This window comes from Sturnira hondurensis, unplaced genomic scaffold (assembly GCF_014824575.4).
Source record: "Sturnira hondurensis isolate 20B ecotype Veracruz unplaced genomic scaffold, ASM1482457v3 Scaffold0003801, whole genome shotgun sequence".
NCBI classification, from domain to species: domain Eukaryota; kingdom Metazoa; phylum Chordata; class Mammalia; order Chiroptera; family Phyllostomidae; genus Sturnira; species Sturnira hondurensis.
Genome location: NW_028076432.1, coordinates 8,629,560 through 8,655,743, shown reverse-complemented (window position 1 = coordinate 8,655,743; position 26,184 = coordinate 8,629,560). Strand labels below are relative to the sequence as shown.

The window sequence follows — 26,184 nt, the reverse complement described above, 5'->3', positions numbered from 1 at the left end:
TAGAGGGGCTGAGTCACCTGGGTGATTTGATATTTCACCAAAAACTCTGCACAAGTCATGATGCATGAGCGGGTGTCTTGTCGTGATGAAGCTACCAATCACCAGTTGCCCATAGCTGTGGCCATTTTCATCATATTGAATCTTCTCAACCGGCGAAAAACACGGAGGTAGTTTTTCTCATTGATTGTTTGGCCTGGAGGGGTGTATTCATGATTGACAACACCTTCCCAGTCAGAAATCACAGTTAATACAATCTTTATCTTGCTGCGACTTTGTCATGCCTACTTCAGGCATGGAGAACCAGGTGACTTCCATTGGAACAACTGGGCCTTGTTTCCAGACCATAGCCATAGACCCATGATTAATCTCTGGTTATGACTTTCTTGAGGAAATTTGGTTCATTGGTAGCAGTTTGAACCAAGTCATTAGCAATCATAGCACCATGTTCTTTCTGCTCTGGTAGCAGAAGTCATGGAACAGATTTTGCCATGATACACTGCATACTAAGATCCTACATCAAAATCTCAGACACTGTAGATTTTGGAATCCCCAGATCAACTTCAAGTTCTCGCACTGTCTGTCACTGATCTTTGTTGATTTCAGCCCATACATGTTCAACATTCTCAGGTCTTCTGCTTGTTGCAGGCCTTCCAGAATGTGGATCACTTTCAGCAGATTATCAACCATCTTTGAAGCATTTGTGCCACACTTATTTCTGCAGCACTCATTGAATCATCCCCCAAAACCTTCTGAATCATCTGAATAGTTTCCATGGAGGAATGTTCAAGCTTAATGTAAAATTTGATGCAGATTCATTGCTCCACTTGCTTAGTCATTTGTAATGTGAGGGTCACACAATATACACGCTCACTTGATGGCGTCTACCACCACCCACCCCCAACTAGTACAGTGAAGTCATGTGCATCCCAGTCTACCCTCCTTGGCTGACAGGTTACATTGATGTCGCACAAACTGTTCTCATTATATTAATAATGGCTGGACTTTTTCTGGACAGACCTCAGTATATATACTCACTTATGTATGCTTAAGGAAAAAATCATTCCTCATCTGAAAGTGTGTATTTTTGTCAGGCTTTCCAGAACCTTCATGACCATATGGGAGAATGATAGATATGTTTTAATTATTCAATGACAGACTCAGTTTACAGCTATTATATTTAAGATACTATCCTTGGTTGTGGCATGCACAGATAAGCACAATGTGGTTTCTACTTCCAAAGAGCTTACAATATAATGAAGAAAATAATGTATAAACACCCAGAGAAATGCCACACTCTATAGAAAATATTGCTTGATCCTGGAGAAACTAAAATGTCTTTATCTGCCCTTAAATCTATTATTGATAAATAGTTTTATTGGGCCATTTCTATGAAATTCACCTCATAGGATATAGAAGATATACTAAAATAAAAGTGTAAAGGAAATTCATAAAAAATAAAATACCCTTAAGTAATCACAACTTTGAAAAAATCCTTCAACAAGGATCTGAACTTAAATTGTCTGCCAACACCACCCAGTCCTGGAAGACTGTTGCCAGGAGAGGCCTTCCAGGGGCTCCAGGGCAGAGTGAGTTCTATCTGCTTAGATACAGAGAGACAGACAGGGACAATCAAGAGGATGAAATGAGACCTTGCATTCTGAGGCCGACAGAGTTTGCATGGGGAGGGTTAATTCTGGCCCTTAATCAGAGATCTCTCCATCTTCTCTCTCCTCATACTATCTCTCTTGGAATATTTTAACCTTTAAGTAATAGTCTCAATAGCAGGAATAGGAACTTTGGTATCAGATATTTCTTAAATCAATAACCCTATTCTCTGAATGTGAGTTTCCTTATCTAAAAAAGGTGATTTTATTTATGTTGATAGGTTATTATAAAAATAAAACAAGGTAACTTGAAAAAATACTTAGAACCCAGCACAGTGTTCAATTCATAGTAGGCATTCAGTAAATGTCAGTTGTTTCCCCAAAGCCAATGTTATATTATACTTTGCAAATATTGTAGATTTCTTGTTTTTGTGTGTTTATAATACCTACCATAACACTATGTTCTATTTATTCCTATTGTGCATATGATTATTGTACACTACTGCTCACTACTGTGTGCACTGATTATTCAGTTAATTTCAGTGAACTTAGGTCAGGAGGCTACCACCTTCCAGGCACCTGGGATAGACAGTGAGCAAAACAAATAGTCTCATCACGGATGTCATTCCCAGTCTCAAAAAGAGATGGGAAGATGAACTGGAATTTTCCAATGAAAATTGTGTAACTTTGTAAGTGATGTTGAATCTCCACTGAATATCTATTGAACATTTTGCTATGATCTGATACAGGACAGGGCAGACTGATGGGACAGCACAGGGATATGCTTGGCCATTCCAGAGCTTTATAAAAAGCTTTCTGGAGAAGGTAACACCTAAGTTGTGTCAAAATAAACAAAAGAAGAAACAGACTGATAGATACAGAGAACAGACTGACAGGTGATGGAGGGGAGAGGGGTTGGGGGGCTGAGTGAAAAGGCTGAAGGGATTAAGTACAAATTGGTCATTACTGAATAATCACAGAGATGTAAATTACAGCACAGGGAATACAGTCAATAATATCACACTATGTATGGTGCCAGATGAGTATTTGAAATATCAGGGAACCACTCTGTAAAATGCATGATCATCTAACCATTATGCTGTACAGCTAAAACCAATACAGAATAATAGTGAATGTCACCTATAACAGAAAATGATGAGCAATGTCACAAGGCTATAAAACAATGAGGCACCCGTGGTAAGTAACCTATGGTTCAGTCCAGCAAGGCTAGAACATCACATGTAAGGGAAAAGTGTCTGGTGATGAGGTGGCAGTGAAGTCATGAAGAACCTGGCCTGTATGCCTAAGTGTGTATGATAAAGGGCTTTATCAGCTTGATTTCTGGGATCATTAAAAGAAAATGCAATTATTCTGGGTAATGGAAGTTTATGTTGTAAGTAGTGCATTGATAATGATATTTCTAATTCATAGTAGTTTTTACCTGGAATTATAATATCTATATGTTTGTTATTATCTAGTCATACACTCAGTAATTATTTATAGGTTTCCTGCAATGCCAAATCACTATTATGGCTCCTGAGAATAAAGTAGTGGGTAAAGTATATGCAATCCTACCCTCATGAAACATACTATCTAGAGAAGGAGATAGATATCAAGTAGATAACTGTGAAATAACACTTATAGGAGATTCTGTAAAGAAGCATGGGGTATTGACAAGCCACTAACTTCAGGGCCCGACATGAGCAGGGTGCCAGAGAAGGTCCCTAGGAAAAAGTCAGCTCAAAAGAGACCTGCAGAATGAACATGATTATAACAGGTGAAGATGGGGTGGGAGAAAAGATACCTTCCATCTTGAACGAATGGTGTGTGTTTAAGCTCTGTGGTGCACTAGTAACTCATACTCTCATGGAACCAGGAAGCAGCTAGTAGAAATGGCTGATCATGTAGAATATGATCAGAGATAGATCAAGAGAGATTGGTAGTTATCAGTACATGCAAGGCCTCAGAGATTGCATTAAGGATCTGGACTACCTTCTAGCAGTGTTTAGGCAAGATTTGAATTTTGAAAACCTCACTCTGGCTACCAAGTGAATAAAGAATTAGAGTAGGTGCCCTGGCCAGTGTGGCTAAGTGGGTTGGGCATCATCCTGCAAACCAAAGGGTTGCAGGTTTGATTCCCAGTCAGGACACATGCCTGGGTTGCAGGCTTGTTCCCCAGTTGGAAAGCATGTAGGAGGCAACTAATCAATTTTTCTCTCTTGCATCAGTGTTTCTCTCCCTCTCTTTTTCCTCCCCATCTCTCTAGAATGAATACAAGAAAAAATTAAAAACTAAAGATTAAAAGAGAATAGGTGTGGGAAGATCAAACATGAGGTTAGAATAAAAGGCATTAGACTGGGGTCTGACTGCAGTAATGGAGAGCACTGGAGACACAAAACACAGGTTAACTCTGCAGCTCAAAACCCCCAAAATATGGTGCTGTACACAGACAGGCTTTTTATTATCTTAATTTTCATATGCTTAACTTTTCAGATGTTTCTTACGTGTTTTTCAGAATTCATATAGCTCAGCAACCTCTTCAACAGTAAAAACAGTTTGATTGGAGAGACAAGCAAGGAAAAAAGCAAAGAGTAACAGGAACTGTCCTTCATTGCTGTTGGGAATGAGAAAAGAGTATAGCCACAGTAGAAGACAATTGGCAGTTTCTTACAAAACTAAACGTACTCTTACCTTACAAAACAGTATTCACACTCCTTGTATTTACTCAACCTTATTGAAAACAGGTTCACACAAAAACTTTCATGCAAATATATGTACCCAGCTTTATTTATAATTGTCAAAATTTAGAGGTAACTGAAATATCCTTTAGTAGGTGAATAGTTAAACAAAATGGGGTACATCCAGACTATAAAATGTGATTTAGTGGTGAAAAGAAATGAGCCATCAAGCCATGAAAAGATGTGGAGGAACCTTGATAGCATATTGTTAAGTAAAAGACAGCAACCTGAAAATGCTATACAGTGTATGATTCTAACCACAGGACACCCTGGAAAAGGCAAAACTATGGAAACAGTAAAAATATCACTCATTGCCGGGAGTTTCAGGGGAGGATGAATGGGTAGAGCACAAGGGATGTTTAAGGCACTGAAACTACTCTGAGTGATGCTGTAATGGTGGGTACATGTCATCATACATTTGTCAAACCCCGTAGAAAATGTAATACAAAGACAAGTTTCGTGTCAGCTATGAACTGGAGTTAGTAATAATGTATCAATATTAGTTCACCAATTATAACAAGTGTGCCACACTAATGCAATGTGTTAATAATAAGGGAAAACCAGGGGTAGGGTGAGAGAATATATGGATAGTTTGTACTTTCTGATACATTTTTTTGTAAATCTAACACTGCTCTGTATATTATTAGTCTGCTAGTTTAAAAAAATACAAAAGTCATAGCATGGCCATGAATTGCTTGAAACTCAAACTAAACAGATCATTTTGTCACACAGCAAACAATGGTATTTTTTTTTTTTTGGCTTTTTGCTCACGGATTGTTCTTATCTTAGCACACAGAGATGGATTATGCCAGTGCCTTCCAGACAATGTGAGAGATTTAGAAAATGGAAGCAGCTGCACCAAGAATTCTACATGTTATGGTCTCTGAAAAATACAAAAACTCTCATGAAGTGATTGCTCTCATGTCTGGGTTTTCCCTGTGCTCAATAAGTAGAACTATGTCCCAAAGATAGACCCAGCAAGGGACCCGGAGCAGGATGGGGTAGTGTCAAAAAGTTCAGCAAATTCCCGCAAATGCTACAGCTGTTTGGAGGTAGATGTTACATCAGGTCATCAGGGCATCTCTGTGGTGATACCAACTTCTACGACCATGATTTCCAACAGGAACGGTTGATTAACATTACTCTGCTATCCCTCACCCCTTCTCCCAAAGGCCCAGACCAGAGAAAGGTACAAACAGGTGTTAATTGTTTGTGATTCTCAGCCACACTGTATAACCTTGACTAAATGTGAACCAAGAGAATATCCAGTTATTTGATGTTTTCTCCTCATTGCTTTGCTAATTAATTTAGAAATGTGAATTGACACAATATCAGCGATAGGCCTTGTGTTCAGCTTGTGATAATTAGATATCACTACTCATTCAGTCACACCTTACATCCCCAGTCTGTTTTTCTGGGAAGAAATTAGGAAGCAATGAGGTATGTCTTCATAAAAGCGAACAGTCTTTCAAATTTGCATCCAGTACTGTGGAGAACAAAAGCTGCCTTTTTCTTTGCCAATTTCCTTTCACATATTTGATGATCTCAGTATAATAGGACATTCTTGTCTATATTAACCTCAGGTGCATAAAAATTTCTTTAGGGAGAGAGACTTCATAGATTTGCACTCAGTTTCAACACACCGTCAGTGCCTAGATGTTAAGCACAAACTGTTGGCTATTTAGATGGCACAATAAGTTGTGGATGTGCCTTTGTGACAGTATTATTGTGGGGAGGTTAGCTCTTATTGAGAATAATTGCTGATATTTACCTTAAAAAAGTACACATGATTAATGCCACTTATAGTGAAAGAATGCTACAAACAGTAATTATAAACATTGTTTTTGTAGTTGCGATTATGCATTAAATACATTTGTCTGAATTAGGGGAAAAGGTAGCAGTTCCTTATATACTTCAGTTAGTAAAATCAAGAAAATACGAAACAGTGCATTCTTAATGTTCAGATTCTTCACTGCTGCTGAAGTGGTTGCAATGATCAGATGCTGCCTCCTTCAGGGATCTTTCTCAACCCCGTACTCCCACCAAAAAAATCAGTTCCTAAAACAAAGAAAAGTTAGTTGCTCTTTTTTGATGGAAATGTTCATTATTATAGCTAACAGTTATTATCTGTGTTTCTGTGTTGCTTGCAGGCATGATATTAAAAGTTTGATATGCATTCTCTCACTTAATCGCCCCAACAAACTTATATTAAGGTTCTGTTATTATCAGATTTATAGCTGAAGAGAATATGTTTCTAAGAAGTTAAACAATGTGACTTGAAGTTACACATGTAGCCCTGGCTGACATGGCTCAGTGGATTGAGTCCTGGCCTGTAAACAAAGGTTACACATGCAGTGAAATAACAGTGCCAGAATTCGAACCCTTATATCATCATCACGATCATCCTACATTAACAGCTGTGTTTTTGTTTCTACCTTATGGAAAACACAGATGAGGTTTTGCAGACATTACTGGATGTTTGTCATTCTCAAGTGGGACTGGTTTTGAGACAAGTAATATAAACTCAACATGAACAACCCCCCCCCATCACCATGACCACTACCACATATACAAACACACCTGGTAATAAATGTCCAACAAAAACTGCAAGAGCCCGAGTCTATAGAAATGGTCTTTGGATAGGGCAATAATGATTTTTAGAGACATTCACCAGAAAAACACATCCCAAGATTATTTTTAACTTTGCATTTTGATGAACTGAGTATATCTTCCCATTATAGAGAAAAGAATGACCAGTGTTTGTTTAGAGCAGACAATTTGGTTTTATTAACTAAGAATAAGAAAGATCTGATCTAACAATGGGCCACATTAGGTTCCATTGCCACCAGAAAACAAAATTTATCTTTTGTTCTTACAATCTGTTGTCTAGTTTAGCAGTAAGTTACCTCAGCTGGTTACCTCTGTGTCTGTTTCTCTTCTTTTTATCTTGGTGGACTACATGGAAGAAGCCTGGTGCTCCAAAAAGCACTTTGTTGGGATTGAGATACCTGTCCAGATGGGTATCTTGTTAGACCTGAATTAAGTATGTTTCAAGCTAAGACTTTATATACTCTTCAAAGCCATGATCTGTGGGATACAACTTTACAGACTTCTTAGCCTAGTGGATTGTGTGAGAGGCAGAGTATTAAATACTTTTTGAAGGTGTGTGGTAGGTTTATGGGAAGATATTTCCATGTCACATTTTCCCAAAAGCTGAGGGTGGCCTCTTAGTAGATTATTTACATTTAATAAAAGGATACCAGTACTTCTCTTCATTTAAGTGTCTGCTAGGGACAGTTATGATCTTGATCAGATCTGTACGCCAGTCAATATGAAAAAAACTCCAAAACAGAGCTCTTTCCAGAGCATTATCATGAGTTCAGTGCCTCTCATGGGTTGTCAAAATGATATTCAAGAAAAGGACTTCAATGTTATATAGTAAAGCCACTCCATTATTCCCATCTCCTGTCTCTATAGTTTTGTAAAAGGCGTTCATCTTTTCAACAAATAGCAAATTAGGTACCTCCAGTACTCCAATACTCCGTTTTAGGCTCTTGGAATGTAACAGTGAACAAAACAGTCCTACCTCTGTTCACACAGCTTGTATTCTAGTGAGGAGAGACAAGCAATAGAGAGGTAAATAAGTAAAATGTATACTGTGTTAGATGGAAATAAGTACTAAGGAGAAAAACATAATAGAGAAGGCAAGTAGACAGCGATGAACAAAGACAGAATAAAGCCACTGTATTTATTTATTTATTTATTTATTTACTGAGGTAACATTGGTTCAAAAGCTATACAGATTTCAAGAGTTCAACTCAAAAAAACATCATCTGCACATTCATCGTGCCGTCATCTGTGGGGGTGACTTTCCTCATAAGTCCACCCGTGTGCCACAGATGAAAGTAAACACTACCAAGACATGATCTGCTTTGGGAGGAAGGTGGCCAATCTCTCAAAGGGGAAGGGCCAAGAGCTCCCTGCTCAAGGGACTTTTATTGGGTTTGTCTGCACAAGAATACAGGTAAGGATCAAACAATAGATAGCATTCAAAGAACTGTGAGGGCTTATTCTCAGTCAGGGTCAGATAGGTAAAGAGCCATAAAACTTTGTAGAACAAACTTCTTGCTTGGACCCCTATCATTTAAATGAGAGCATTCTAAACAAAGCAGTTTTCACAGAACTTTTACATATTCTTTTTTTCTGCCTGATTTACCCCAGATACCCGCTCTTTTCAGCACAGGGGTGCACTGCCTTCCCCATCATAGGTTTTTAGGCTTAAGTGGATTAGAGTCAGGCGGCATTTCTCCCAGATGGAAATGGAGACTCGGGCTATGTCAGAATAGCCAGGGGGACAAGGGTTCATTGCTCCCTCTTTGTCACAGCCCCCCAAGTCCTTCCATGATGGCCTCCCAAGTGTCTGGCCTAGTTTTCCCCTCTCTGAGGGGTCATACCCACCATGGACATCAACCAAGCTTTGGGGGCACGGGAAGAAGCAGAAGCAGTGCTTGCTGCCTGAAACAAGCTTTGTCTCCTGTGGCCCACCTTCCAGAGGTCACCTGCTTAGCCATGGGGGGCAGTTACAATTCCTGAAACCAGGCAGGGCAGTTCCCAACAGTCATCACCCCAAGCAAAGACTCTTTCCATCCCAAATTTCTTCCATTTGCACACCTCCACCTACCCCAACCCCCTTTCCCTCTATCACCACCTTGTTGTTTGTGTCTATATGTTTTATACTATAGATACAAAATTTTATATATATTTGCTTAATCCTTTCACTGTCTTTTATCCATTCCCCCAATGCCCCTCACCTCTGACAGCTGTCAGTCTCTTTTATGTATCCATGCCTCTGCTTCTATTCAAGTGAAGGACACTAGAATAACAATGGGAAGCAGATGAAGAATTTTGTCTCCTAAATACAAGATGTTGCCTTCACATTGAGGTCTTTTGCAGTCTGTGAGGTATCTGAGAAAGGTCATGTGAAAGTTTAGCCATTATGGAATGTATACTGAGTTAAGTTTCTACAATATAAAGTGAATTAATAGACCTTGCACTCTTCCTCATATCATAGCAGGGAAAACAGTCATAAATAAATAATTGTAATGCAGTGAAATCCATAAATATAGAGACATAAAAAGCAAAATGGAAATTAGGGACACAGAGACAGAACTAAGCCTACAGAGAATACAAGAAGACTTATAAAGGAGCTGATATTTAAACAGAGAATTAAAAGATGATAATGGCTAATAATAACAGCTAACCTTGTCTTATCTTTCAAAGTAAATTTTAATAAAATTTCCTGTCTTTATATTTCAAGTTCCCTAATAGTATACAATGAGTACATTTCCTCTGTAGAATGTTTGAAACAGAAATGCATGTAGGAGATGGGAACGCTACACACCACTCTTTCACATTATTGTCTCTGAAGCCTGGATGGAACCACTTGGTCATGCTAAAAATGTAGGGACAAATAGGTAAAAAAATGACTATTTATACAAAAAATATGTGAAGGCTTACTGTGTAAGGTAAATTGAATACTAGTGTTAAGAAACATGTGTTTTGAGAACATGACTTTTGTCCTCAAAAAAGTTACATTCTAGACAAGTGGAACCATGTGTATAGCCATTAAATTATGAAGGAATATGGCACTTTCAAGTGGATGATGAAACCAGCATGTAGAATAGACCTCACAGAAAGTTTTAGATATTAGGTCTTGAGAGATAGGAGCTGGATCATAAATCTGGATTATAATTATAAATTATTATAATAGCCAATGGCTAGATTATAAAGAATCTTGTCTGGTAACTAAGGCATTTGGATTCCTAATTTTTTTCCTATGTGGAGTCTTTAGAAATTATAAGTAAAAAAATAATACTATTGCATGTTCACAGCTCTTTTGTCTAACTAAAAGCCTTCTCAATATTTTGATGAATTTCCTTATAATCTTTCTAACATATTAATAGTCTATTTTAATTAATAACATATAATTACTCATATCTTTCTAACTATAAATAGTTACTATATAAAATATGGAAAGCACAGGGAAGTAATGGGAAAAAGACAAAAATACATCTATTATTCAACCACCCAGAAAAAAATGTTAACATTTTTATGTATTTTCTTCAAGCATTTTTCTAAATGTATGTATACATTTTTATTGAGTTTCATAAATACTATAAAATGAGCATTTTACCATCTCTTTAAATATTCTTCAAAAACATAATTTAATGATCAGAAAATGATAATCTAGTGTAGGGAAAAATCTGTTTTAGTTACTTAAAGCTAATCTGGTGTACACCTAAAAATATGGGATAAGGAATCAAACAGAATGAGTTCTTGGCCTGAACTTGCCAGCTGGAGGTCTCAAGGTAATTCAGTCTCCATAAACCTTAATTTTTTCAAGAGTAAAATAAAAAAGTGGATATGCTTTATAGTATATTATGAAGACTGAATAAAGTGTGCAAACTTTCAAAGCACAGGGCCTAGAGATATTAAACATTAAATAAATAAATGTCAACTACTATAAGTATTAATGAATACAATTATTATGTATTATTATGTGTAATAAAATAACTATTTTCCTGATGTTTCAGTGTTTATAAAGCAATCTTAGCATACAAAAAGGCTAGCAGATGATTTTTATCAACATATAGCCCTCAGTAGCCACTAAAATTGTTTTTCTTGTGTGCGGTAAAGAGAACTGGATGTTATTTAAGTAGCTTGTTCTACACAAGGCCTTTTTTTTCAGTTTTTAGGAAAAATTTATTGTTCTTACACCAAAAAGACATTTTTCAAATCAGGAGCATTCAGACCAAAACATGAAACGACTTTTGATTAGCATTCACCTAATAGGTAGTGGAGTTTAGCATCTTTTCGTGTAACTGTTGGCCATCTCTGTATCTTCTTGGGGAAGGTGTCTGTTTAGGTCTTTTACCTTTTTTAATTAGATTGTTTGTTTTGTTATTGTTTAGTTGTATGCATTTTCATATGTTTTTTTATATTAGCACCCTACCATTTACAAATATCTTCTCCATTCCATTGGTTACCTTTTTGTTCTGCTGATGGTTTCTTCTGCTGGACAGAAACATTTTCAGTTTGGTAAGTCCCATTTATTTATTTTTGCTCTTGCTTCCCTTGCCTTGGGGGTCAAGTTCACAAAAACCTCTTTGAGACCAAGGTCAATAAGTTTAGTACCTATATTTTTTCCTATGTATTTCATTGTTCTGGGCTTATATTCAACTGAGTTTCTTTCCTCTAAAGAAAGCAGCTGCATTGTGTAGTTTTGCTGGTAAGGCACAGATACATGATGATTTACTATTTTGCTATGTAATAAAGATTTGAAATATAAGCAATTGGGCTGACTTAATTTTCATAATTAGTTTAAGTCACTCCAAGGTAGTCAAACCTAAATAAACAGTTTAAGGCATCTACCGCTGGCCTCAGCCACTCGAGATTTGGATGGGTGTTTGGCCCAAGCTGCCCATGACTTTCCAGAGCAAACTCTCCTTACAGCAACTCTCATCCTTTTTGCTCTAAAGTTCCCTCTCAGAACAGTGCTCTGCTGACAGAAATATCCACCTCTTTTTGTCCACACTATTTTTGTAAGAAACCTTTAAAATGATAGAAAATCATAGAATTCTAAAGCTAGAAGAGACTTTAGTGTGCATCTAATTCAGTGTTGTCTTTTCTTTTTTTTCCTCTTTTTCTTTTCTTTTCCTTCCCTTTCCCTTCCTTCCCTTTTCCTTTCCATTCTTTTCTTATTGTTATTCAGTTACAGTTGCCCCATCTTTTCCCTTATTGCTTTCCCCTGCCCCATTCCCCCAACTCCCAAAGTCAGTCCTCCCCATTGTCCATGCCCATGAGTTCTCTATTCATGTTCCTTGACTTACCCCTTCCCCTTCTTTTTCCATTATCTCCCTCCCCCCTCCCCTCTGGTCACTGTCACTTTGTTCTTTATTTCAATGTCTCTGGTTCTATTCTGCTCATTTGTTTGTTTTATTGATTAGGTTCCACTTACAGGTGAGATCATATAGTATTTGTCTTTCACCACCTGGCTTGTTGCACTCAGCATAATGCTCTCCAGTCCCATCCATGCTCTTACAAAGGATAGGAGCTCCTTTCTTTCTTTCTTTCTTTCTTTCTTTCTTTCTTTCTTTCTTTCTTTCTTTCTTTCTTTCTTTCTTTCTACACATATTTCATTGTGTAAATGTATCATAGCTTTTTGATACACTCATTTACTGATGTGCATCTAGGTTGCTTCCAACTCTTGGCTATCGTNTGCCTTGGGGGTCAAGTTCACAAAAACCTCTTTGAGACCAAGGTCAATAAGTTTAGTACCTATATTTTTTCCTATGTATTTCATTGTTCTGGGCTTATATTCAACTGAGTTTCTTTCCTCTAAAGAAAGCAGCTGCATTGTGTAGTTTTGCTGGTAAGGCACAGATACATGATGATTTACTATTTTGCTATGTAATAAAGATTTGAAATATAAGCAATTGGGCTGACTTAATTTTCATAATTAGTTTAAGTCACTCCAAGGTAGTCAAACCTAAATAAACAGTTTAAGGCATCTACCACTGGCTTCAGCCACTCGAGATTTGGATGGGTGTTTGGCCCAAGCTGCCCATGACTTTCCAGAGCAAACTCTCCTTACAGCAACTCTCATCCTTTTTGCTCTAAAGTTCCCTCTCAGAACAGTGCTCTGCTGACAGAAATATCCACCTCTTTTTGTCCACACTATTTTTGTAAGAAACCTTTAAAGTGACAGAAAATCATAGAATTCTAAAGCTAGAAGAGACTTTAGTGTGCATCTAATTCAGTGTTGTCTTTTCTTTTTTTCCTCTTTTTCTTTTCTTTTCCTTCCCTTCCCTTTCCTTCCCTTTTCCTTTCCATTCTTTTCTTATTGTTATTCAGTTACAGTTGCTCCATCTTTTCCCTTATTGCTTTCCCCTGCCCCATTCCCCCAACTCCCAAAGTCAGTCCTCCCCATTGTCCATGCACATTAGGTCTCTATTCATGTTCCTTGGCTTATCCCCTCCCCTTCTCCTTGTTTCTCTTTTNCCGTTATCTCCCTCCCCCCTCCCCTCTGGTCACTGTCACTTTGTTCTTTATTTCAATGTCTCTGGTTCTATTCTGCTCATTTGTTTGTTTTATTGATTAGGTTCCACTTACAGGTGAGATCATATAGTATTTGTCTTTCACCACCTGGCTTGTTGCACTCAGCATAATGCTCTCCAGTCCCATCCATGCTCTCACAAAGGATAGGAGCTCCTTTCTTTCTTTCTACACATATTTAATTGTGTAAATGTATCATAGCTTTTTGATACACTCATTTATTCATGGGCACTTAGGCTGTTTCCAGCACTTAGCTATTGTATATAATGCAGCTATGAACATTGGGGTGCATAGGTTTTTTGAATTGGTGATTCAGATATAGCTGTAATCAGAATTATCTGGGGCTATTTATAAAAGATAAAAATTTTCAGTCCTAACCTCTAATAGTCTAATTTTGTATTTTTAACTAACTCCATGGGTTACCTTTATATACAAACAGGTTTAGTAATCACTAATTTGATTAATCTTCCCACCTAAATTAAAGTTGTGAGTTAATTCAGGCAGGAATTTTATCTTTTCTCAATTATATCCTGATCCCAGAAATCGAGTTAGCACTTAGTAAGTAATACCTGTTGAAATGAAAGTGAAGCCATAGTATATCTTCAGCATTGCCTATTTGTGTATTTATGCTTACTTATCCTTGTATCAAAAGGATTTAAGGCAGCTTACAAATATTCATGTAAAAACTCCATTCTGCATCAGGAGAGGATTCAATTGTAGAATAATTGAGGGCAAATCAGCAACTCTGTCTGCTTTCTAGATGAATTCTAATTCTAAATTAGTAACATTCACTTTACTGAGAATTGTATAGTTATTTTTCTTTCATGAAAAATGTCATAATGGAGAAATATTATGATGCTATCTTGCAGTCAGATAAACCTGCACTCACATTTTTTTATGTGCATAACACCTACCCCATGGTGGCTTAGCAGTCCTGAGAAATACACTTAATTGTTCTTTACTACCAATTGTTCAAGTTGCAGGAGTCAACCCTGTTCATTTTTATTTCACAAGTATTAATTGAGCATCTAGTATGTGGCAGGCACTATTTTAAGCACTTGGTTAACAAAACAGACAGTATGACCACTCTGATAGTACTTTTAATTTATGATACATAATTCTGATTGTTCAGATGGTTGTTGCTATGGAGATGAAATGTACATAAAGGCCTGGTATATTTGCAAACATTCCATAAATGTTAATTATCTTCCCCACCTTTGGTTTTCTTCAAGTGCTATACCCAAACAAAAAAAAATTTCCCCAAATGTCCCCTTTCAAAAAAATCTTGTAATTCTGAAGAAAATTCAGACAAAAGCTAGTGTCTAAAGGAGTTCTTTGGCCTTCGTGTAGTCTCTTTCTTCCATGTAGAATTTGTGGAATTTGCAGCCTCAGAATTTTCCATCTTGAGTTGGTCCCAGAGAGAAGCAAGTACTCACATCTTTTTACATAGTTTCACATACAGCTATACAGTAGATGCACTCCATATGCATCAACAGGAAGCATGCACCCACATTCATTCTTATGTGCATAAACCTCCATTTCACAAGGTTTAGAGTTCGATGAAATGACTATAGATGAACTTGCAAACAGCAAAGACAAATTCATTACTAAATAGATACTAATCACATTGCAACTGTGCCTCAAAGAAGGAACCATAGCCAGGCTATGCAATGCTATATGGCCATATTGGTGAGCCACAGGGCATGCTTTAAATTTCTGTCACTGCTTCCCAGAATGTGTCCATCAAAATAATTTCCCTGTATCCTTATCAAGGGTGAGTATTATTCCTAAAGACAGAGATGTTGATATTATATTTTGAAGTTGACCTGATAGCTGACATCCCCCACCCTGGCACCTCCATGCATGTCTACCTTTAGGCATACCTTTCAGATGCTTTGAGAAACACTCTTACCCCTCCTCTTTCACCCACCATTGTCCTCATCATCCCTTAAAACCCAGCTCATAGACTACATCCTTTAGAAAGCCTTCCACAGTCCCCATGCAGCCCACAGTACCTTTCTATCTTGCATATTTCTCCAAAATTTACTCTCTAGGCCACTCCTTCACTAGTTAACAGAAACTACAAAACAAAACCCTTAAGTCTATATCAACTTAGCTAAAATCCACGTTCTTTATACAAAAGATCCACCTATCTACAACATTTGATAAATTAATTATAGCTCATAAATTTCATAAATCTAAAATTTCACAGTGTCAATCTTGTTCCTGTATTATCTTTTAAAAGTGTGCTGTTTTGAATTGGAAGAAAAAATTTCATTTCTTCAGTTTCATGGAGAGCAATCCACAATATGAATGATTTTATGAGTAATTGGAAATATTTTTCTCCTGTAGCATTTTAACCACTTAAGCCCCCAAATGAATCTCCGTCTCCAAAAATGGCCCTGAATGCTTGAGCCAAGTTGCCCGTGCCTGCAGAGATGAAGTTGCATACTTCCCACTGAAGGGAAAGATTATTCTTCTTATTGCCATTGAACATCTATAACATCACATCAATGGCTTTGACATTATAACAGAAAAAGTATCTGTGCCTCAGGATAGCATAAAAGATGCATACTGATTCTCTGGCTAACCACACGACTTCTTTTCTGTCACTTTGTAGCACATACCACAGTAAGATCTGCTTCTGTATGTGCCTTTCCTAACAAAAATCAAAGTAGCCATCTTTAGCTGACCACTTACTATGTGACAGATCCTGTGCTGAAAGCTTTACAATTATCGACCTTTTTCATCTTTACAGCATTCTTAAACGGTAGATATAATTATTACCCCTATTTTACACATGACAAAGGGGTAGATGGGGGCTTGGAAAGAGAGGCTCAGGTTGCACACCCAAAGCTCTTCCTCTTAATTGCTGCTCTACATTGTCATAAACCATGAACTCCTCTGGGAAAGAGAACATTTTTATTAACATATTTAGAAGTCGCTTAGCTAACATAGCACCTGGCTCTGAGTACATACTTAGTACATATTTGTTGTTTTGACTAAATGTTCAAAGTAACTATGGCATCATGCTTTCTGGAATGCAATTGCAAACTGTGTTTCCAAATTCTGCTATAATCTGCTATCATTTGTCCAAATATAGAAGGGAATGGAAGTCAAACATTCCTTTTTCTATGCTAGGACCCTTTGATACTCAAACATAATTGCAAAATTCGGCCGAATGGAAGAAACAAACTACAATGAATACCAAAGGCACCAAACAGAAAGAACAATCTGTAAAGTTCAAATTTTCATAAATACAAAGATAACAACTTTTACTTTTCTCTTTATCTCATTCACAGCACAGATAAAATTACATCTGGTTTTAATCACACACCTAATATGATGACAAAGAAAGTTAATTTATTTTTATAATTTAGTGAAATTACCCTGTCCAACCAAGTGTCTATGATAGGTCTTCTGATCTTAGTCCATTTTCCTTATGGATTTATTAATATCAAACAACAAACAGAATTTAAGATCATTCTAACCCTAAAATGACTAAATTATGTGTGTTCTTTTTTAAGAGACCTGCATTTCCTCCCATGCAAGTAAGACATTGAGATTGCACTTCTGGTTATGTATTTTCAGCCTCCATTTTCCCAGAGAAACCCCAAGCTGTCCCAATGCTCAATGCCAAAACCACTATAAGTGTCTTATTGAAAGATACATTGAATAAAGCATTATTCCTCTACCAAACAATAACAAAATCATAGACAGTAGAGAATATTAGCTTTAAGGAGTTCCTACAAGCCATAGATTATCTCTACTTCCAGTATATACATGTGATGGGGGAGGGGAGAGCTTCGGAAGTGGTGGCACAAATATTTCAACCAAAGGGCCTCAGAGTAGTCATATGATAATCAATCACTTACACTTTATTACTAAATCTAAGTACCCTCTTGAAGAAGCCACATTACACTTTGTTATTTAAAGATTTACATAGGACAGAGATAAGGATTTTAGGCTTACAAGGGAAGCTCTTCCCCCTTAATGATTCTGTACCTTCTGACACAGTGCTTTATATACTCATTCATCAAACATTTATTGAGCAAAAATTGCATGCTATGAGGGTTCCTGGACGCAAAATAAATATCATATAATAATTTCTCTTAAGAAATAAACAGTCTTACAGGATGGGGTCAATGAGGAGAAGTGTAGGCTTCTATTCTTAGAGTTGATGTGTTGTAGTGAATCTCTCTCCCTCAGTTCTGACACTGACTAGTTGTGGGATTTTTTTTTAAAGCCTTTAAACTTTGATTCTTTATTCTTTCAAATGTCAATAATATGAATGAAAAAATGAAACATTTTTTAACTCCTGCTATTTCTTAGACACTATTCTAAATGTATTATTTCATGTAATCCTTTCAATAGTCCTAATCAAAAAATATTATTCCATTATATTCACAGGAACAAGTATAAAGGACACATGGACAAAAACTAAAAGGGGTGGAAATGGGAGGGAGGTAGGGAGCACTGGGGGGGATGGGCTGGGATGGGAGTAAAAGGCAGAAAACTGTACTTGAACAATAATTAAATAAAAGTGCTTAAAATTATTATTATTCCTTATCTATAGAGTGGGTATTATTATTCCCACTCCATAGACAAGGAACTTGTAAGATTAAATAACTTGCTCATGGTCATCTAGCTAACATGTGGTATGTCCAGGCTATGAACTTGGGCTAACAGAATTCAAAGCCTGTGAACTGGAGGAGTCCGTGGCAGCATGAGAACCATGGGGGCTATAAGGCTGGCAGATTCCATTGTCATTAGAATAAAGACACCTTCATTTGGAGAGAGAGTGTCCCTTCTGCTCACCACTCCAGATCTACAGTCACCTCTCCTCGGTCCCTTGGGCTGCATCAGTGGGCTCTTTTGCTTTTGGATGCAGGAGGATTTCACCAGTGGCAGGTACCAGCCAGAAGTCAGAGGGAGGAAGGGAAGTGAGGTGAGAATATTTTTTTCTCCAGCGGCCACCCTTTCTGTGGGCTTACTTTGAACTGGATGCCTGCTTTCCTTAGCAGGCCCTGTTACCTGCACCCTCTGTATCCCTGGGTCTGTGTGAGGTCACTGCTCCCTCTACCCTTTGCTCTTTTGCTTTAGGGCTGGTAACTGTTGCATCCACCAACTGCGAGAACAAATGTTGGAGACTTTCAGGGTTTCAAAGATGTTACTTTATTGGCCAAGTTTAACCTGCGCAGGGGTGAACTCTCAGAGTGTCCAGAGACACAGTGCCCGTAGGGGTTGCAAAGGAGAGTCTCGCCCAGTGCTTACAGCTAAGTCCTTATATAGAGGCAAGCAAGCAAGTGTTGCACAGAAGCAGATGTGGGGGTTAGCTATTGGCTTACAGAGCCCGCGCTGGGGAACAGGATGGGGTCTAACTCAACTGAGAGGAAAAATTTGAAACTCAACAGATGGCAATCAACTTACAGGATGTTTGCTAGGGACGCAGGCTCCCTGGGGCTGAGACTATTTTTCTTGTTCCCAACAGTAACGAGGCCCCACCGTTACTAGGATATGGGTATTCAATCCTTAATGATTTCACCACATCCTGCCTACACCTTCATAAACTGTGCCTTTGTTAATCTTCCTTAAAGTTTCCTAATTATCCTAATCTAAGTGTCCCATCTGTTTCCCCATGACACAAATACACTGAGTTTATAGTGCACTAAATGATCAGCACCCCAGGCCCCAATTCCCCCGTAATAGTATAACTTTTCTACCTCAATTTCAGTGCTTCTGTAACATGAATTATTTTTCAAATCTTCAAGCTTGTATTCCTTCTGGTTCAGGGACTTTGCCTGCCCTGTTCCTTCTACCTGGAGTGCTCCTTCTCAATAGTACCCTCCACACACACACACTCACATACACTCACACATACTTACACAAATCTACCTGGTATGTAACTGTATGTAACAGTCTACCTGTTTCAATGATATATTTTGGAATTAATAAATGAAACTAGGAGCCAAAGAAAGAATTTGCTTCACTTTTCTATCAAATAATTGTGATCCTTTAGCATTGAATAGCTCATTATATTTTGAACGGCATGTTCTATTTTCATCCACACTTATTCTGTGAGGTGAAGAAGGAGAGTTCTGCGAAACTTTAGTAACATGTCTAAGAAGCCACAAGTGGTAAGTGGCAGAGCCATAAATTAATCCCTGTTTGGTGGAAATTCATGTCCTGCTATCACTGCTTTTTTGGGCTCTGGCTTGCAAGTTGGGGCCAGGCAAAACTGTCACCAGCTCAGCAAGGTTCTCCCAGACCCTAGAAATAAATAAAGACACTTTTGTAAGGATATTCTGAAAACTACTCTTTCCCCCCTTTTTTTTTCAGGCCAGGTTTTTATTTGTGTCTGGGCATGACAGGGGTGAAGTGGATCATGCTGATGCAAACGAAGCAGGCGATGATAAGCATGGCTGAGACCAGCCAGTGGACTGATTTTTGTGTGTGCAGCTCCTGCTGCTCTGATTCTGTCTCCAGCTTCTTTAGGTTCTAGTCGGGCATCTTGAGTGAGTGCAACAGGGTCTGATTGTTCTTTGTGGTGGCACTCTGGGCAGCCAGTGTGTTGGTGGTAAGGCTCTGGGCCAGGCCTTGCTTTTCTTCTGCCAGCGTCTCCTGCAGGTTCTGGTGTTGCTGTAGGAGAAGGTCTAGCTCGGCTGCCAGCTGCTTCTCATCCCCTGGCCTGGGCCCTACCGCCCCAGTTCTCTTCCTCACGCCCAGCTTGGGCTCCTCAGCAGAGCCCATGCCTAGCAGCTCACTCCATGTCTCACTGGGGTACCACGCCAGCAACTGCAGATGCACCGTCTTGGTGGCAATATCCATGCCCTGCCTGTGGTTGGTGCAGCTGGTCTCTGAGGAGGAGGTCAGCAATTACTTCAGAAAGTAATTACTTACTTCAAAAGTAAGTCAGCCTTGTGGGAATATTCATTGAGCACCTCAGAGGCTTGTTTGCTTGCCTGGGCTCTCAGGGTCTACAACATGTCCCCGAGGACTCCCAGGTCTTTCTCCAAATGCCACTCTGTCACACTTTTCTGCTGCCATCTCTCCACACCAGGTTTGGCTTCAGCCTCAATGAAGCCACCGCCAATGAGCGATAGCATGCCCCTTTGCCCCAGAAACTATTCTTTTCCAAACCTTTTTTGTTTCCTATTTAGTTTCTATTTCTATTTTTTTCTAGTATGTTCTTCCTACTCACCATTTTTATGAAACCAAACAAAACAACACTTTCTGTAGTGAACATGACTGCATCTTTGCAAGTACCTTATTTTGGAACACACAAAGGAACAACACCTATTGTTTGAAAGCACTTGATTGCAGAGTGCCACAGGACTACGGAGAAACATTAGCTGAGATAATTCAGCTCCTGGGGCAGTTTAATTGGAAACAATTGCGGTTGTGAATGCAACGATGCAGCCTTTCCCTCTTGTGTATGGGGAAGAGAGAACCAAAGGGACCTTTAGCAAGAAGCTAGAAGAGGCCACTTTGTAAGCAGCAGAGCTGTTACTGGATTTCTGTGCCAACCCCATAGCACAGTCATTGCCTATTAAGAACAGACTCCGTTTGTGAAGACAGAGATATTCAGACACACAGCTATAATGGAGCATTTGCACATTCAAAACCCAACTAAATTCACCCCTGGGGCACGTGGGGATGATGTCAGGAATGCACGTTTGCCTAGAAAATGATCATGAAAACACAGTTCCTATTTACTTAGGGTGACTTCAGGAAAATATCGCAGCCACCCAGTGCCACAGGTTCATGCCAGGGCACACTGGTTTCTGCTCCGACCAACTTGCATGACACCGAGATGGCCTCCTCTCCAGAGACTTCCCTTGGTTACTTCACTCCAGACAGCTGGGTTTGGATTCCATGTCCAAAAGCCCCTTCCATGTTCTGGTCCTTGCTGTCATAGCCTACTTTCTTCCATGCCATTAGTCCAGGGGAATCTGTCAATGTTGTAAGTCCAGGCTTGCCAGGCCCTGCTTAAAGGCTCCCTTATTACTCATCAGATAAAGTCCAGATCATTTAACCTGGCTCTATATGACCTGACCTCTATTTAACCTTTGGCCTTGTGGCCCATCACCACTTTATCCATGGCCCTGCCCCCCCCCACATGTCTACACTATTAATCCCCAGAATGGTGCACAGGACCCTGCACCCAACTTATCTGTTGGGTCTTTGCACACGCCACTCCCTCCCTTGCTACCTCCCTCCTTCCTTGGTCCACTCATGGAGAGATCACTAAGCACCTCTTCTCTGGGAAGCTTTTTCTGACATCTACTCTCTCCTGTCATCCCCAGAGCACTCTAGACTTTTTCCTGAAACAGTACTTACCATTTTCATCATGTGCAAGATATCATCAAATGTAATATATGTCTCACAGAAATGTGAAAACAAGAAACAAATATGGAAACTAGAATTGATAAAATATGGTATCATGATTTTCTGTTTATGCATCTCTCTCATTAGACCTTTTGAGAGCAAGTGTTCTGTCATGCATTTCCATAACTGAGTTCCTACCATGGTATCTGGTTCATATCAGGATCTTAATAAATGCTTTTGGTTTTTCAATAAGCAAATGAGATTTTGAGGGTGGAGACTAGGTGATGTTTTTAAAGTGTTCACTTGTGACCCACAATAGAACAAAAAAGCCAATCTTTATCACTCCTAAAATGGATTAACAAGAGATTTTCTCAGCCCTGGCTGGTGTAGCCCAGTGGATTGAGCATGGGCCTGCGAACCACACGATTGTGGTTTGATTCCCAGTCAGGGCACATGCCTGGGTTGCAGGCCAGTTCCCAGCCGAGGACTCATGAGAGGCAGCCATACATTGATATTTCTCTCCTTCCCTTCCCTTCTATAAATAAATAAATAAATAAATAAATAAATAAAATTTTTAAAAAGCAGATTTTCTCATTATAAGCCTTTAAAAAACTTCAGAAAAAGTAAATTATTTACTCAACCCTGAACATCTTCAAAGTGTGAGACTGTGTGGAAGGATCTTTTACACACATTGTCTAATGTTATAGTCTCTAAATCCCTGTGGTGGAGATGGACTAACATGTTTACAGATTAAAACAAACTCAAAAAGGAAAATTATTTGAAAGGTCACATGTTAAGTGGCAGAGAGATTATTCCAGTCCAGCATTTACATCTCAAAGCCTTTAGTTTTTATGCCATGTTTCTTTGCCTCATCATAGTATCTCCCCAAATGTGAGATGCCTGCAAGAGCAGGATGCAAAGAGAAAGCATTAAATAACATGATGACAAAGTTATTCCCTTTCTCATTTAATCTTTTGGATTATACCAAAAAAACAAAACAAAAAACCACACACACACACACACACAAAAAAAAACACTCTCCCTTTGCTCAACATGTTTGCAAGCGATAGCACCCAGGTAGGCTATTTTTCCTGCCTTGATCGACCACCACCTGATGTTCTTCAGTTTGCTCATATCAGTTCAATAAAGGAGTGCAGTTTCAATGATATTACATGGAGGTTGTTTCAGTGGACAAAGAATGTTCAAATCCCATATTGCCATATGTCCTTCCTCTCCCAAGGATCTTGAAAAACCTATACACAAAGAAGGAAAGGACCCTGTTTTATTAGCTTGGCCATGGCTAACAGAACCACTGGTACATAGCTGATGCTTGAGACCTAAAGGTTCTTATTCCTAAGCTTGAATCAAAACCTCACACTTGTATTACCCAGTATGGGCCTCATGGTACAAAAATATGAAATATCAGCCAACATTCTCAGCTGGATGCAGAAGGAAAGATGTGGGTAGATGTCATACGTATGGGAGGTAGAGTGGTTGGGGATGGGCTAGTTGGTTGGTTCAGCTAAGGAATACCCCCTCATGTGATGGGAAAGGGAAAGAGCCTCACACGCGTGCATGGGCTTTCCATGTGCAGTGGCACTGCCCATTTATTTATCTAACTTGTGTATAACCTACTACATGCCAGGCATGGACCTCAATATTTTTAGATATTAGCATAACTGTGTGATGTAGGTATTACCAATAGTCTATAGATGAGGAAACTGAAGCACGTTAAATAATGTCCCCCAAGATCACACAGCCAATGAATATCAGCACTTGGAGTCAACCCCAGATAGTCAAGCACAAGTGATCATCTTGTTAAGACTAATGTAGTCAATCAGATTACCCACTAGTGTTCCCCTTGAACTTAGAAAGGCAGTATATAGAGAAATGGGAGAGTTATTCCTTGGATGCCATCAAGCAAGACTAAGAAAGGTTCCATTTCATTAACACTCAATCATTGCAATCTAGGTTTCATGTTGGTCAATTATTTATTTACTATGCAGTCACCAACTTCATGAGCCTTCCCTTATTAATGCCAGTGATTTGCCACCACTAACTAAATATCATCTCTTTTGATGAGAGGCCATCTACTAATTTTTATTTAAACTAAGCTATGAGCAAAATTATAGATATTGTAAAATTATAAGCACTCATATCTTGGAGAATTTGTACAATTCTACAGGCCAAATAAAGGACTCACCAAAAGGCAGATCAGTTTATGAATTCTTCTGAGGGAATTGGATATTAGAGCATGGAGGAAATTGCCTGAGGAAGCAGCTTTAAAAATAAGGAGACCATACATCCAGGTTTATGTCCCTTATATCCAGGTCTGTTATCCCTGGACAACCAGTCATAGTGCCCCCTCTCACTCTCAAAAACTTCCCAGGCTGGGTATCATAGTGTAGCTTGCTCTACCTGAAAGAACACTCCATGTCAGGGACTTCAGTCTCCACTGTAGTGGGTGGTAGGAGTACAAAAATAAAAGACACATTCCCTGACCTCAAGAATCTCACAGATTAGATTCACTCCACTTTGATGTAGATGCACTAAAAAAGAAAATTACTATAGTACAGTAAGTGCCACAGTGACAAAGTCAAAACAAGGTGTTTGGATAGTATAGTAAAAGGCACCAAATGTAGAGTGAAGAAGCTTGAAGGCTTAGAAACTTCTTCCAGGAGAGTGAACCTTTCAGTGGACTCTTAAAGGATCGTAAATGCTAGTCAGTATTTGAGGGCATGGCAAAAGATGAGCATTAGAAATGGAATAAATAGCCCTGGCCAGGGTGCTCAGTTGGTTGAAGCACCATCCCCATACACAAAAGGTTGCCTGCAGGTTGGTTAGGGCGCATGCGGGAGACTATTGATTAATGTTTCTTCCTCTCTCTCTCTCTCTCTCTCTTTCTCTCAAATCAATAAACCTATCTTCAGGTGAGGATTAAAAAATGCAGCAAGTAAACTTAGATGAGATATGTGAGGGAGGTAATAACGCAGTGTTCAAAAAGCACAGGAGTTGGGATCAAAGTATTAGATTTTGAATTTCAAGTCTGTGAAATTCTAGCTCTGTGTCTTTAGGAAGTTATTGAACCTCTCAGAATTTTGGTTTCTTTACGGGTAAAATGGAGAACAGTATCTAACTCGCAGGATTGTTATAAGGCTTCAATAAATTAATACTTGTAAAAAACTTTAACAAGTAGGTGATGTACAGTAAATGCTATAAGAGATGGGTTATTGTAAGTTTCATTAGACTGAAATATGTAGAGTGTCTGCATGTGGATATCTTAAGCTGAGAATGAAAATCAGTTTCATGTGTGACATAACCAGTTTGTACTGGACCCTGAGGGAAATAGCAGCCATGAGAGGGGAGCAATATAATCAGACTGGCTTCTTTAAACATGAGTTCTTTGTCAGAAGTGCATGGAAGATGGGTCGCAGAGGAGACTAACAGGAGGCACGGAGAAAGGCCGTGCAGTAGATAAGGCAGCAAGGAAGGGGAGCGGTGCCACCACTCTGTCAGGGAACATCCAGGCAACACCACCCAACTCCCGGTCAGGACCTTCCCTGCCCTGATGGGACATCCTCACCACAGGAGCGAGTTAACCAAGTTAGGGGTGTGGAGGTGGAATTTGAGTCTTCAACCCAGGAATACTTTTATCATCTATTTCATAAAGGTTACATTTAGGGGTAACTGGATGTTAAAGCTACATAAGGGGCCTAAAAAATGGTCCCGCTCCAAGGTTCTCCATTCTAGCTACCATTAAAATGCCCTGGGGAGATTTCACAAAATAACACGCCCCAGACCCCACACTTGGTCAAATAAGTAGGAGTCTAGGAGTGAAGTTCAAGTGCTGATGTGTCATCAATGATCCCCAGGTGATTCTAATGCTCAGACAGGACAGAGAATTACTGCCAATCTCATCCAACCCCCATGCTGGACCGTAGGCCCCCCAAATTCAGCTTCTTTTAGGATGTGGGCGTAATTGTGTTATCTGCCTTCCCTAGAATATATACATACAATTTCTTACATACTCAATAGTTGGGTACCTCTTAGACATAATATATTTGGTAACTAGTTTATGCCAGTGCTAGAAATAGGAAGAAAAATTAATACATGAACATGAAATTGCAAAATAAGGGGGAAAAGAGAGGAAGGACTTTCTGCAAATGGAAATGAAACCACATATGTATCCCTCCGATCCAGGGTAGATCAGGCCTCCTCAATTATGCCAAATCAGTTTCCTCCTTGGAAAAACGTGGTTAGGGGAGAGCAAAAAAAGCATAGAGATGAGAAGAAAAAAGTCTCATGACTTCAAGGGGCCATGTCTGTCTTGTTTACTTTACATCCCCACCATCGCTTGAGTGCAGAACTTTGCAAATAGACTAGTTTCAGGCCTTAGTTAA

The 26,184-nt window shown here is 38.9% G+C and overlaps 1 protein-coding gene and 1 pseudogene across 1 annotated transcript in view; one reads left to right on the top strand and one right to left on the bottom strand.

Moving 5' to 3' along the window:
* The window catches only part of GRM5 (glutamate metabotropic receptor 5), a 463,609-nt gene that overhangs the window by 260,911 nt on the left and 176,514 nt on the right, over positions 1-26,184 (top strand). The gene's annotated exons all lie outside the window — the stretch shown is intronic.
* On the bottom strand, positions 19,805-20,562 carry LOC118984767 (vesicle transport protein USE1-like; annotated as a pseudogene).